We start from the raw sequence: 16195 nt of genomic DNA on the forward strand, positions 1-16195 counted from the left end.
GTATTCAATTGAAATGACACGATAATATCAAGTGAATTTAGCAGGATATTTCTGTGCCATCAAGGAAGTAACTCGCCGGTCACAGAGTTGCCAAACATATTCTGCGCTGTTGCCAAGTTTCAGTTATAGTGCCAGGAAGGATACCAGCTGATGTGTTATGTGAGTGACCTCGGAAGTGACTTCAGCTTCATCTCAAAGTTGCGGGTGGCAAGGGCCGCAAGATCCTCATTATATGCCCTTGAGTCTTATTCGCATTTCTGTAACTAGGTTTAGAGGCTAGAGTGCAATTACTTGTAATACATCGATGCACTGAATGCAAACTAAATGTCATATATTAATAACTGCGACAATTATTTGTGTTTTACTGTCTTAATCGGATCGAAACGTTGAAAGCGTATTCACCATACGCGATTCACAATTTTGGAGCTTCTCTAGTGGTTGAGTTGGCAATGCCTCTTTGCTGTACAATCACTGTCATTGGCACATCCACCAGAAGACAGGCATGGCCTGGCTTATTGTTGTCAGCTTTCCTGATGGATATTCTGCCTTTGCTCGAAACGTGAAGACTTAAGGTGAATTCGAACATTCCATATGGCGAAAATTTTATGTTCCTATTCTTCCAGCTCTAACATACAAATAACAGTTACAATAAGCGGCAGAAAAGCGCCTGTGAACCAACAGTTAATGATGCAATCATAAATAGTGGAATCTGACAAATTCCATCTGTCATCTGATAATTGTGAAAACTACTTTTTCATCTTCACAGCACCGCAGTATGAACTCAAGGGTTTCATAGAATACCTATACTTAATTCCGTTGCGATCGTTTTCAATGACAGTAGGGGAGGAGCAAAACCATCTGACTTGAAACATACTTTTCCAGCGGGATTTGAATCTTTGGCTACAGCTGCAGTAGCACGTCCAGTGAGGTATTAAGAATGTGAGCAATCACTCATTGCTACAGTATAGGCTAGGGCAGAGAGAAGCAGGTTTCCGACAAAGTAAACGATGGTAGACACTGTCGCTGTCACTTATTAAACAGGAATTGTTCAGAAAATTACAACTATATCTAGTGAAATGAGTGGGTTGATGCAGCTCCAGTCCGGCACCATCACTGAGTTGCCAAACATTTTCCGAATAGCACTTATGATACAAATGTGTGTGTGTGTGTGTGTGTGTGTGTGTGTGTGTGTGTGTGTCTGTTGGCTCGAGCACTATGGGACTTAACATCTGCGGTCATCAGTCCCCTAGAACTTAGAACTACTTAAACCTAACTAACCTAAGGACATCACACACATCTATGCCCGAGGCAGGATTCGAACCTGCGACCGTAGCAGTCCCGCGGTTACGGACTGCGCGCCTAGAACCACTAGACCACCGCGGCCGGCTGTTGGTCTGTTCTTAGGACATTGCCGAAAGAACAGACACTGCGAATCGAAATAGACAGACTTCTTAATCAATTAAAGATAGAAAAAGACAGATGTCCAGGCTGTCATGGGCATTAAAATAGAACAACAGCGTCAGATGAAAATTTGTGCCTGACCAGATTCGAACCCGGATTTACAAAATTTTAATACCAAAATACTGCATCTCGGTTCTTACAATAGTGCAATAGGTGCGCACTGGTTAGATGTAACTGAAGAGAGACTCCAACTCGGATTGTAGTTAAGAGCGAATCCCAAGCGCATGGCCATGAACGATTGGGAGCGGAAACTTAATGTCATCAGAACCTTGTTGAAGGACCATGACATGCGATCGTTAGACCGACTGCACAAAGTTCAGATTATAAATACATACATACTTAGAAAAATATATTACGTCGGAACAGTCTTACCGATACTGCAGGGCACTGCACATAAAAATATAAGCTGTAGCCTCTTGGTATGTGTGGAAACAAAATATCATCAAAGTATCCTTCGACACGGCAACTTTGCAGAGGCAAAACGAAGGACTTGGAATTAAAGACGTGCTTTTAAACTAATACACGCCACTAAGACAGGCATCACGAAACTTCTGTTCCTCTCGTTAGATCCTGGGGATAAGAACGCTCCTGTTAATGTAGCACGCCAGCCTAGATTACGTCCGAAAGTACTATGGCGATTGGAGCTGTATAAGACTTCCACGAGCACAAACCAACACTAGAACCGTTTATCATTATATTACCAGATATCGTCTTCACAAACCAATTTCGGTAACTTAACCTACAAAAACTGGAAGAACGTCTGGAAAAATATCAACAACAAAATTATACCAACTAGAGTAAGTGCCGTATGGTGCGACTTTGTAAACGAAACCATACCCACAACGGAACGATTATGGAAAATCAAATTGAGACCATCTCCATACGGCGACAAATGACGGCTTGTAGAAACTGTAGCGCACATCTTCTCATGTGAAAATAGAATCAGAATTTGGAACTCGACTAGGAAGAAATTAGCACTGTCAATAGAACCGCAGAAAGTCAAATACCGATAACTGAAGCTTTGCAACCCGACTGGAAATGTTACCTGTCCGCAAAGAATAACAGTTATTCGAGACTTCTGGGACAGTTTGTGTTTTACGTCATAACAAACAAAACTTAATAGAGTACATGTTCTATATTGCAGTAGAACATTTTAAGCTGAAGAAGAATAACAAATATAAGGAATGGTTTTAAATTTTTTATCTATTGCTTTATGTGGGCTACAAAGAGGTGGGCAGTTTTATTCATTAGAAGAGGAATACTAATCTTTCACTTTTTTTATTCCTGGAATATTCTTTTTACGTTGGATCTAAAATCAGAACTGTTCTAATTTGGCAAAACCCGACCGGATCCGAAATTTCTTTTATTTGTTGAAAAATATATGGCTTCCTTACAGACCTCATATGCATCCAGTGCATAATAAATTAAAATGTGAATATATTTCTGAATGAAGGTTTGTTATGTATTTTTACGTCACCCTTTCCATTGTCATAAGTTATGTTCTACAAGGAACGCACGCCATTGGAGGCGGCAATATGTAATTTATTTTCCCTAAATTACTACTTAAATTTTGTTCTACAATTTAAAAGAATATACGGGTGCAAACATGGAATACATGGGAATAATGCAGCTGCTCAGTGCCAGGTATGGGAGAGGCATTGTGGCCAGGCCTCGGATCTTCGACCCCTGCCGTCTTTGCCTCCGCCTACCTGGTGCTGAAAGTCTTCTCAAACATTTAAAAAAATTATAGTGCAGTGATCAGAACGTCTGTCTAGTAAGCAGGAGGTCTGGGTTCTAAGCCCAGTCGGTCACAAATTTTCATCTGCCAAAGTTGCTGTATTTCAACGCGCTGTGACAGTGTGGTCGTCGGTCCTTCGATATTTAAGATGCAATTGTTTTTTGAGGCAATAGAGGTGATTTGCGAACATTTGTCTTGCCATCAATGTAACAGGACTTCAACGGCATCCAACCCTTGGTCATACCTTTGTGGCCGGCCAGAGTGGCCGTGCGGTTCTGGGCGTTCCGTCTGGAGCCGAGCGACCGCTACGGTCGCAGGTTCGAATCCTGTCTCGGGCATGGATGTATCTGATGTCCTTAGGTTAGTTAGGTTTAATTAGTTCAAAGTTCTAGGCGACTGATGACCTCAGAAGTTAAGTCGCATGTGCTCAGAGCCATTTGAACCATTTCTTAAGTATACGAGTATTTACGAACAGTAAAATGCAGGATTGGCCCCAAATGGATCTGAGCACTATGGGACTTAAAATCTGTGGTCATCAGTCCCCTAGAACTTAGAACTACTTAAACCTAACTAACCTAAGGGCATCACGTGTGTGATGCCCGAGGCGACCGAAGCAGTCGCGCGGACAAGCAGGATTGCAGCGAACTGATCACTTAACCAAGTGCAACATGGAGTACTTGTGTAATGAGTCATTCCAGCTGCATAGCTGAGGGTAAGATTTGTTAAGCATTTCGTTGCAGAATTAATGTAATACCAGCACGACAATCTCTGCAGTCATACTGTATTAGGAGCCCGCGATTGGAGTACTATGTTCGTTGAATCGGATTACTCAAGCTGAGGCCAAATAAAGACAAGCGATGACGCCACATCACTATCTTTACTTAAGTAGGTAGTCAGCGCTAAGCCGGCCAGGGTGGCCGAGCGGTTCTAGGCGCTACAGTCTGGAACCGCACGACCGCTACGGTCGCAGGTTCGAATCCTGCCTCGGACATGGATGTGTGTGATGTCCTTAGGTTAGTTAGGTTTAATTAGTACTAAGTTCTATGGGACTGATGACCTTAGAAGTTAAGTCCCATAGTGCTCAGAGCCATTTGAACCATTTTGAATCAGTGCTAAATTATGTGCGCCACCATTAACGTTACTGTATGCAGCTTGACAGCATAACACCACCACAACTACTGACAACCTGAACTATTATCATCACGCAGTTGTAACTCTCAGTGATTACAGGTTGCTGATGTTTGTCAAGAATAGCGGAAAGCGCCTCTGAAGTTCCATTTGCATTAAGACCAAGACGGAGAGAATGCTTAATAACAGTAATAGGTCACCCAGCGAAGAGAAGATTTCACGTATTGTCTCAAGTTCTTGCAGTCTGATATTAATGCAGTTCCGATACTTTCACACTAACGGGTTCTTTTGGCTATCGAGATACTCATATGGGAATCATAAAAGTGTAATTGCTAGAACGCTCAACTACCCTAATAACACCTCATTCTGGATTGAATACAACTCGGAAAGCGACGTTAATTTGACGTTTTCATCATCTCCTGACGTCTCACTGAATGAATGAGGTCTGAAGTGCACGCACAGTTGTGTTGCCTGCCGCAAGGATTCTGTGAAGTGTTGTGGCAGCTGGCAGTCATTGTTGAATACACACATGTGCAAATATCCTCACTGCTCTAGCGGAACTCGTCTTTGTTGCATTTTTTCCATACGGTAGTTATCACAATAACATAAGGCTTGTTCTGCTGAAGAACTTGATGCCCACAAGTCCTTAAATAAGAATCTCCTAGCGGGAGTAATACATGAAAGGAAACAGACTGTTGGACAAAAGAATGGACAGCTCCCTGCTTTTGGCATTTCCGATAGCGCCTACGATAAGAATCTGGTGTCATATTACGCTTCAGAACTCTAAACTGTTTATTTTTTTACTTCATACTAAAACAAAAGTTGTGATATGAGATGACTTATGTGCTTCTCAGGAACTTTAATTTTTCGTGTTTATTTTCTCACTTCATATTAAAACAATGGCGTTAATATGAGAAGAGGAAATGAAATATACGCTTCCAAGACATAATATTTCCTTGTGTGCTATTACTGCATACATGAAAGCTCTGCAGTTAATTTTTGTATGTTGGATAAATTTTGATATCACCTCACATTCCTTTGTGGGAAGGTTCCTATTTTCTTGGGATTCAAATAGAGTGGACATTTCATCACTGGTTAATATTCTGATGGCTAATGACATGATACCCGTTGCAATTGCTCCATGGCACCTGTGAGTAGAGTCTCACGTTGGTTACTATAAGAACACGCAGGCAGTGATATCCGCTCACTGCAGTCAGAGCCAAGGTGATTTCTTTCTGTTTAGGGCGAAGAGTCTGCTGCAGTGTCCACGCTCAGCCAACATAAACAAATCGCGGCGGCATTGGGCACTGCTAATTGCTGCACTTGTCGCGAGCCTCGACAACAAGAGCGCACTGTCTCTGCTAACGACACTGTGGAGTTCATACATCTTACTTAACGTAATACGCAGGACATGGGATGGGTAAAAATTCAGTTTGTAACTTCCCATCGCATTAAAATACTTTACAGTCATATTTGGTGCAATATTTATTGTTGGTTGTCTCTCTAATTTTAATAGCATTGACTCAGATTGTGCGTTAACACGAAAACACACACACACACACACACACACACACACACACACAGTCATTGATTCCAGTGAGGGTGACAAGTACTGTGTGTTGAACAACACATGCACCAGTCAGTTCCTCAGTTGGCGTCGAGTGGGTGAGATTGTTCAATTAAATTACATTGCAAGAATTGGAAGGAGGGGACTGAAAGTAAATGGACTTGTTGAATGCAAAAGAGCTGCGACAAAGCAAAGCTTGACCGATTATCAGATAATTGTCCACACGGGTTTTGTGGACGAGTATACTTTTAGTAACCAACCCACCCACGATCATTACGTAAGATTTCTCGAGGGCGTAGAGGAATTTATTTCATTAAGTCGTCGACAGTGTAGCGTGATGGTTTACTTCCCACCATACGTTTTCTATATTCGTCCAAAGGTCGCTTGCATTTGTAGGGACATTTGGCCATGACCTTGTTATTTAAATAACGTATTTGTAATAAGCACATTGGATTATTATTTTCCACAGTGTTTAAGAATTCAGGCCCTGTCATAGATAAGTGATCTGGATTCAACAGTCCGATTAAGAATGTGGTTCACCCAGTCTATCATATCATGAGAGTTGTAGTCGGATATCCAAATTAAGACTGACTGGCTGAATCCGATTAGGACGATCTTGTATCAAAATGAAATTACCGAAATCTGATAATTTGAACGTCTGTTCTGGAATTGAACAATACACATCAATTTCAGTGGTGGGAAGATACTCCATATCAGATTTGCTGATGATATAATGACAATAATAATAATAATAATAAAAATCCCGTGTGGCCGAGAGGGAAATCCCTCCCCCATATGGGTGGTACCGAGGAAATCAAATACTTGGGATGAACCAAATACTAACACAGTCCTGGACGGCTACTCAATCCGTTGAACCCAAAATCCAGACACATCTGATTGAAAATCACCGCTACTCTGGTCACCGTCTGTTATCTCAATAAGCTTGGCTGAAATATTTCCTTCCAAAGGCTTCAACACCCTCTGGTCCTGTCTGGTCCCGGTATCACCCAGGCCAAACCAATGAAACACAAGAAAACATGAACTATGCAAGCAAAGGTAACTTTACCCCAGGTGGTACACAACCTGGCCACCGATAGGCGGCAGTTGGATTTTCGCACTCTGGGGAGTCCAGGTTAGCGCGGCAAAGAATATCGAAGATCTCTGGTAAATTTCCCTACAAGCAGAAAACATTCATTTAAAAACTAAACATCGATACATTGATCCAAACAAGAAACCTCAATAATCTCACAAAAGAAAACGACCGCCAAAAAATTCTCATCCTTGCTCTTAAAAAACCACGATTAATTGACAATTAAAACTTGCATTACGGAAACCATTGCATCTTCAAGAGAAAAATACAACAAAAGGTAGTGAAAGGCGTACCAATCTTCGGCACTGCATTTCTCGATCTATCATCCACTCTGTCAAAGAAATCGCATCCATCAACAATCGACTTATGACTATGCTCATTCAGAGCGCCTATAAAAGATATTCACTCGAAAATACTATGAGCAAAATTCACCAAGATGACGTGAAAATACTAATGGGAGACTTCAACTCTCTATTTGGGACAGAAAAAACCTGTAGAAAAATCATTGGTACAAATTCAACACACTGAAACGCTTAGACCAACGGCACACGTCTGACTGACATTTGCCAACAATTCAACCACAAAAGAATGTCTTCCCACTTTATGAAGTAGCCTGTTCCCAAGGAACATGTTTGGCCACCAGGTGCAAGCTGCTTTCGTTCGCCTTTCGAGACTCGCTGAAAGCCAGATTTTTAATTCTTTTGTAGCTTAGCTTCAAGCAGGCAGATACAAACGCAATAAGGGAATCGTAAGACAGCGCTTAGCAAAATGCGCCTTGCTACTTTCAGTAACCCTTAGTGTCAGAGCGAAAACCTTACGGTACTGCCAAATTCATAATGACGACATATTTGTTGTTGTTGTGAATACGTAATTATATCTATGAAATGCCACATTTTCATAATAATTGCGAATGATACAGGAAATGAAGTAAATACAGATCTTTTCGAAGTCAAAAGTCGGTAATGTCCTACTAATTCGTGTTAAAATAGGCTCAATCGTCTTACAGATACTTAATGCTTTATTAAGATAGTCTGCCGTCGTGATGTTTCTGTAGTATGCTGAATTTAATTTGTATTAGTACAGTGAATATTTCAATTGGATTTTCCATTAGTTTACTAAACGCAACAGTAATCATCAAAGAGAAATTAATCAGCAAAATAATTTTCTTTCACGATGTCTAAAACGATCTGACAATGCTTAAGCTGTTTACAAATTCTACGCCAGTAGAAACCTACTGGTTCCAACGATATCATTATACCAGAGTAGTTTTAAGAGTATTTTCGTCTAGAAATGAATTGCGTTGACGGTTGATCGATCAAGAGCGGGAAAGGTAAAACTTTACGAATATATGACGAGAGGGACAAGTGCTTGAGAGAGGACTTCTCGATCGATACAAATGCCTGAGAGACGACTTTAATTTCAGTCTCCTGGATAGTTTTGTTTCTCAAATAAAGAAGTGCGTTATCATGCAGTAGCACATGTGATGTAGTTGTGTTGCTCGATTTTCTTACGCTGAGACCGAAAGGTGTCTCAGTTGTTGGCAACAAATTCCTGCTGTGTTGCACACAGCCCTTGGGGCAGAATTCGTAGCCCAAAACACACTTTTGGAGCTATCAGATGTAAAATATTATGTTCACACTACTCTTTGCTCGAGTTTATGTCTTTTGGAGGGGCTCAGCCTTTCATTTCTTCTTAGGAAGTTAACGATAAAGGCATCATAACACGTCACCAGTAACAGTACTGCATACGAATGCTCAATGAGCGACCTGATGACGTTCAATAATAGTCACTCCGTTGACTTTTGTTGTTTCGAATTAGAGCATGCAGTACTCCTACACCAGACTTCTGAACTTTGCCTGTTGAATGCAAATGTCGCATGATGGTAAAATGGTGATCTATCACATATATCAGTAGTCGAGACTTCCTTAATGTGGAAAATCATTCATGCCAGAACGATCTTTGTTGAAACAAGAATATCTTTTTCTAGTGTTTTTTTCCCAAAAGCACTCGCTCCACGCACAATTCAACACTTTCTAGCTGCCTCCTCTGCATTCACCCCTCTGTTACACCAAAAGTAAACGTTGTGTTGCAGATGTTACACCTATTTCCACTTGCGACTCAATTTTACAATGCTTAACCGTAGTTCATGATTTTCAAGTATGCAAAATCCAATGCTTAACAGCAAGATGACAACTAGAACTTCAAATTCGAAAATGACAGTTGATACATACACTGACAGCGTGGCGCCGCGTTCACATGGGCGGCGCCGGATTTCAGGCGGCGCGGCGGGTGGCGTCTGGCCGGTGGCCGGTAGCCGCTGCAGCGCGAGGAAACGTTCGAGCGTTAGCTGTTATGATCGCGGCGTAGCCACGAGCTGTCCTGCGGAATTGTTTCTGGAATACTTCTTATTGCTGGTGGATAGAATGTGACGTGAATTATCTTCGATGTTCACTCAGACTCATAACTTTAGACCGACTGTGGCAAAAAAAAAAAAGAAAAGAAAATTACAGTTGGACGCGAACAGGCGACTATAAGCTCAGAACTCACGACGCTTGCTACTAGACCACGGGCTCACATAGTCCGACAATGTCTCGGAAGTAGACAATACTTCCTCCTAACACTTCCGCATCTTACAGTGTTGCCAGACTGTGCGGATGGCCGGACTTAGAGTTGTCAGGGGCGGTCAGTTTTATTGGCCACCTTAAGTGAATGACTCGGACTTAGTCTCCGTGGCGGCCGGCCGGCAGTCAGTTTTATTGTCTAAGACTGTACATGGACCATTCAAAGCGAAAAACTTCCAGATGGGTCGACCTCTGCCGTAATTTATCCGCTACATGAGAAAGGGCTCAGAACGGATATGAACAACTATGGCACCCCTCCCCAGCTAACAGCATACAGGATCCTCTCAAAATATTTACAGAAAAGAAGGACAAGAAATGGGTGCACAACTGGTGGAATACCAAAGTGGTTTCAGGGAGGGAGGATCATGTGCTGAGCATACTATGAATCTGAAGTCCATCCTTTCATATCTAGAACTCAGGAACGGAAAATATGCGATGACCTTCGTCGATTTCAGGAATGGGTATACCGAATTGATCTAACTAACCTATTCGAAATTCTTGAAGAATTTAGCTTAGATAACAAGACAAGAGCTTTTGTCCAGTAGATACTGACCAACAGGACGTTAATGAAGTTGAGGTGAGACATGTCTGACGCCTTTGAAATCAGGAGAGTAGTGGACAAAAAGCTGGGCTGTCACCTCTACTTCTCAGCTATGATTTAGAAAAGGTATTCACGAGTGGATGATGGCATGAACAGTTTAGGGGCAGAAAATTGGGTACGGCAAGGCTAGAAGTGCATGAACCTTACAATCGACTGTCTAGCTTTTACAGATGACATGCTGCTCATTTTAGATTACATAAATACAGGAGCAAACCATCTTAAACATCTGAGGACACAAGCAGCGAAGGTTGGCCTTCAGTTATCCTTTTGAAAAGTCCCCTTAGAAAAATTAATGAATTACTGTGCTGGTAAACCCCTTACGTTATTGATTTTCAAACAGCTGAGCAAAACTGAACGTACTCAGACATTTCGCTCTTTACCATTTCTGATCAACACTAAACTGACACACAATATTTTTAGCGGAACGCAATCTGACTTTCAATAATCCCTACAAGAGAATGGCCCTGACTAACGTTAACCCATACGTTTCTCAAAACACTTACCTCACAAAAATTTTCATTGCTCGAACTACTGCAATACAGCGAGCGCCAGTACTGCCAGCTAAATAAAAGATTCTAACTACTGAAGGCACTAACTACTGATAGGCATAGTTAGCAAATGAAAGATTTTGATAGAGAACAAACAATGTATTTACCTTAATTGTGTTCAAAAGTCACAGTATATATAGCAGTTCATGGCATCCAGTCTTACAAATTTACTGTCTCTGATGGACACACGTCCAGCTCGTCCGCTCTCAAAATTCCGTCATCTCTCTCCCCACATCCACCACTGCTGGCGGCTCACTTCCAACTGCGCAACGCTATGCGCTGTTAACATGTAACTGCCCAACACTACAATAGCAATACTGCAGCAATGCAGACCAGCCACAGACTTCACACAGCACAGTCAGTGATTTTCATATAGAGCGCTACGTGGCGTTACCAACATAAAAACCTAAACAGCCTACTTACACTTTGAGAAGGTGCATTTTATGAACCCCAAAATTGAACATTACTACACAGTTATTTGTCCGGAGGCACTATATGGGGCAGACACTCTTACACTGAAACAGACAGTTCTAATGGAAAAGCTTGAGGCCAAAGAAAGAGAGATATGTAGAAAAATCCTCGATCCCATAAAAGAAATCAGCGAGTACAGAATCTATCACAACGATGAACTATATAAGCACGTGGAGAAAAGAAGTGACACGACTCGGGAAAGAAAGGTTTATTTTTGTGGCCACGTGATACGAATGAGCCCAAGAAAGATATCTAAAACGATACTAAACCATTTGCTACATAAGAAAACCAAAGGAGCATGGTTCAGAGAAGTTATAAAAATAGCGTATTTGATGGGTTTTCTTTCTCATGTAGTAGTTGCATGAATATAAGCTGCATCAAAGCATCAGCAAATTGAGAGTCTCTCGAAAATGCGTCATTTTAGCTACAGTTTGTTACAATAAAGTGACAGGCAACCACATATCAGTATGGAAAGACTTCCTGTAGTTTATATTTTAGTGTTATAACTTGTGTTCTACAAAAGTATACCCTTTCAATTCTAAAGCACAAAGACGATCTATCAGATTTGCCTCTTTTTGGCACAATTTGCATATTAAATACAAAATAAGGATCTTTTCGGATGCAGTCTTTAACACTGGACGAGGCGCGATTGCTGTGTCGAAGTTGTAGCACATTAGATATAGCACTACGGGCTCTGCGCTCTGACGGTCAAAGCAAAATGATGTAATTTATTATAAATAACTTATTTGCTGCAATTCTTGTTGCACAGGCCAACGATTTCAGTGTTCTACATTCTACATTTATACTCCGCAAGGCACCCAACGGTGTGTGGCGGAGGGCACTTCACGAGCCACTGTCATTACCTCCCTTTCCTGTTCCAGTCGCGTATGGTTCGTGGGAAGAACGGCTGCCGGAAAGCCTCCGTGTGTGCTCGAATCTCTCTAATTTTACATTCGTGATCTCCTCGGGAGGTATAAGTAGGGGGAAGCAATATATTCGATACCTCATCCAGAAACGCACCCTCTCGAAACCTGGCCAGCAAGCTACACCGCGATGCAGAGCTCCTCTCCTACAGAGTCTGCCACTTGAGTTTGCTAAACATCGTGGCTGCCATTTGAGTTTGCTAAACATCGTGACCAAAAATTTTATAGTAACTGCTGGTCTAAATTAGAAAGCAAACACAAGTTTCGGACAGGCTCATGTTTGTATCTTGTCGGTAAATATCTTGTTCAGTGATGGTAACCATCTCCAAAAACATCTATTCTTCCCTTAGAATAATATTACGAAACGAATCTCGATCTTGAAATCTGTGTGACGAAGTACGTTATTTCAAAGTGTTGGTAGTCAATAGAATATGGATATATGGATGTCATGCACGTCCAAACTGACATAGACAATGTACCTTAACTGTATACAGTTCAACACCGAAACTGAGATAAAAGTTTAATTAAGTTAACGAATAACTGCTACTAGCATGTATCTCAGATCGTTGTACAGCATTATGCAGTGTTCCACTATCGGCAATTCACCGACGAGACAAGAATCGTCTTCGTGATTTTCTCCGCTCTTCTTCAACAATCGCTAACTCAGTTAACACAACTATTTTACGTGCTCCCATTTTCGTAAGGAAACTGTGTAGTCTGCGAGCCAAATAAAGCAACAACGGCCGCTGGAGAGCGCTGAGAGCGCAAATCGCGTTAACCAGCTCGTCCTGTGTGCTAACGGTGCTGACTCTCGTGAGGTCGGATACCGTGTGCGCATCTATGTCAACGTTGGCTGCTTCGTCCCGCGAACGCGAGGACAGCTCAACAGATACAACATACTGCATACAGCACAAGGGCATTGCTCCATCTCCCGTAGAAACGGCGACCTGTTGTTTCACAAGTTCTGACTGGAGCTGACAAGAGCATCCTATAGCTATACACAGTCAGTGGTCCTATCGGAGAATAAAATTATGACTACATCGTGTTAAAAGGGCAAATACGAAGCGATGTGTTCTATCATTGACAGTGATTCTTACAATACATGTTTCTGACGGCTGGACGTATTTTCTATTTGTGACATTCGGCACAATAGCTTAGTATTACAGAACAAGTCTTCCTCATCTGACGACGATAAACATTCAGCATTACAGAAGAAGAAACCTCTGATTCGTGTATCACCCCAGACAGGTTGGACGTCGATTATGAGGAACATGAGATTTCCTGACCTCACGGTATCTCTCGTCCGTGGAGGATTTTTATCAATGGCGGCCTCGCCGCCGTAGATGGTCGGATTGCTTGGTTATCCTGAATTCGACTATTAAGCGAGTTGCTGGTACACTATGTGATCAAAAGTATCCAGACACCTGGCTGAAAATGACTTACAACTTCGTGGTCCTCTCCATCGGTAATGCTGGAATTCAATATGGTGTTGGCCCATTCTTAGCCTTGATGACAGCTTCCACTCTTACAAGCATACGTTCAATCAAGTGCTGGAAGGTTTCTTGGGGAATGGTAGCCCATTCATCACAGAGTGCTACACTGAGGAGAGGTATCGATGTCGGTCGGTGAGACCCGGCACGAAGTCGGCGTTCCAAAGCATCCCAAAGGTGGTCTGTAGGATTTAGGTCAGGACTCTTTGTAGGCCAGTCCATCACAGGGATGTTATTGTACAGTAACCACTCCGCCGTAGCCCGTGCATTATGAACAGGTGCTCGATCGTGTTGGAAGATATAACCGCCATCCCCGCATTGCTCTTCTACAATGGGAAGCAAGAAGGTGCTTAAAACATCAATGTACGCCTGTGCTGTGATAGTGCCACACAAAACAACAAGGGGTGCAACCCCCTCCATGAATAACACTATCACACGATAACACCACAGCCTCAGAATTTTACTGTTGGCACTACATACGCTGACGCTGGTAGATGACGTTCACCGGGCTTTCGCCATACCCACACCCTGCCATCGGATAGCCACATTGTGTACCGTCATTCGTCACTCCACTCAACATTTTTACACTGTTAAATCGTCCAATGTTTACGCTCCTTACACCAAGCAAGGCATTTACCGGTGGGATTTGTGATTTATGAGCAACCGCTCGACCATGAAGTCCGAGTTTTCTCACCTCCCGTCAAACTGTCATAGCACTTGCAGTGGATCATGATGCAGTTTGGAATTCCTGTGTTATGGTCTGGATAGATGTGTGCCTATTACAGATTATGACCCTCTTCAACTGTCGGCAGTCTCTCTCAGACAACAGACGAGGTCCGCCTGTACGCTTTTGCGCTGTACTTGTCGCTTCACGTTCCCGCTTCACTTTCGCGTTAGAAACAGTGGACCTAGGGATGTTTAGGAAAGTGGAAATCTCGCGTACAAACGTATGACATAAGTGACACCCAATCGACTGACCACGTTGGAAGTCCGTGAAGTCCGAGGAGCGCCCCATTTACTCTCTCATGATGTCTAATGACTAGTGAGGTCGCTGATATGGAGTACCTGGCAGTAGGTGGCAGCTTAATGCACCTAGTATGAAAAATGTATGTTTTTGGGGGTGTCCGAATACTTCTGATAACATAGTGTACCTCTGTAAGGCAGCGAGGAATGGTTACGGCGTGTTAGGGAGCGACTTGATCGAGATTTCGGAAATGGGCTTCGTCCCATATGTCGACTGTAAACGTCTCCATTTGGCTGGCGTGAATGTGAATGTTACGACTGTTGACCTCTTGTAGTGTAATAGTCGTCGAACGCCTGTCTTCTTAGTCTGCAGTAGCATACAACGAGTCCAGGGCGCCCGCAGTCGACACTCTCCAGCGTATTGTCTTCTGTATTCCAAATGTCTTTTCTTCTGCGGGAAGTTATACTTAACGTCGTAGTTGGCAGTATCTCCAGTGATATTATTCTGATTTTTCGTTTGACGGCTCTGGCGTAAGTCCGGGTTGGCTGAGTCCATTCTTCATGGCGCGCTCGATTAATGGCGGAGATTGATGATAAAGATCGATACATCTTTTCTCCAACATTCTGTATTACCTCCTGCTGTATGGGGCTGCTGTCCCCTGTGTACTCGGTTCGACATTTCTGGCTGCCATAAAGTGATGAGGGGCGAGGCTACGGTGCTCTTCCACAACTGCCATAGGTACAACATTCAGTACTGGATGATACCTCTTTCGCCCGAATTTTTTCTGTTGGAATACCTCGATGTGCTGGCACCACTTGGTAAGTTCCTTGGTTGTTGCGACATTCCTTACTTTTCATCAAGTGCGAGATTTTGTTGGCTTCTATCGTATTCGGATTCACTGTGGGCCTGGGGTACTTGCCTTGCTGGAAGGAGATGAAATACACTCCTGGAAATTGAAATAAGAACACAGTGAATTCATTGTCCCAGGAAGGGGAAACTTTATTGGCACATTCCTGGGGTCAGATACATCACATGATCACACTGACAGAACCACAGGCACATAGACACAGGCAACAGAGCATGCACAATGTCGGCACTAGTACAATGTATATCCACCTTTCGCAGCAATGCAGGCTGCTATTCTCCCATGGAGACGATCGTAGAGATGCTGGATGTAGTCCTGTGGAACGGCTTGCCATGCCATTTCCACCTGGCGCCTCAGTTGGACCAGCGTTCGTGCTGGACGTGCAGACCGCGTGAGACGACGCTTCATCCAGTCCCAAACATGCTCAGTGGGGGACAGATCCGGAGATCTTGCTGGCCAGAGTAGTTGACTTACACCTTCTAGAGCACGTTGGGTGGCACGGGATACATGCGGACGTGCATTGTCCTGTTGGAACAGCAAGTTCCCTTGCCGGTCTAGGAATGGTAGAACGATGGGTTCGATGACGGTTTGGATGTACCGTGCACTATTCAGTGTCCCCTCGACGATCACCAGTGGTGTACGGCCAGTGTAGAAGATCGCTCCCCACACCATGATGCTGGGTGTTGGCCCTGTGTGCCTCGGTCGTATGCAGTCCTGATTGTGGCGCT

The sequence above is a fragment of the Schistocerca serialis genome, chromosome 3 (genome assembly GCF_023864345.2).
Source record: "Schistocerca serialis cubense isolate TAMUIC-IGC-003099 chromosome 3, iqSchSeri2.2, whole genome shotgun sequence".
Lineage (NCBI taxonomy): Eukaryota > Metazoa > Arthropoda > Insecta > Orthoptera > Acrididae > Schistocerca > Schistocerca serialis.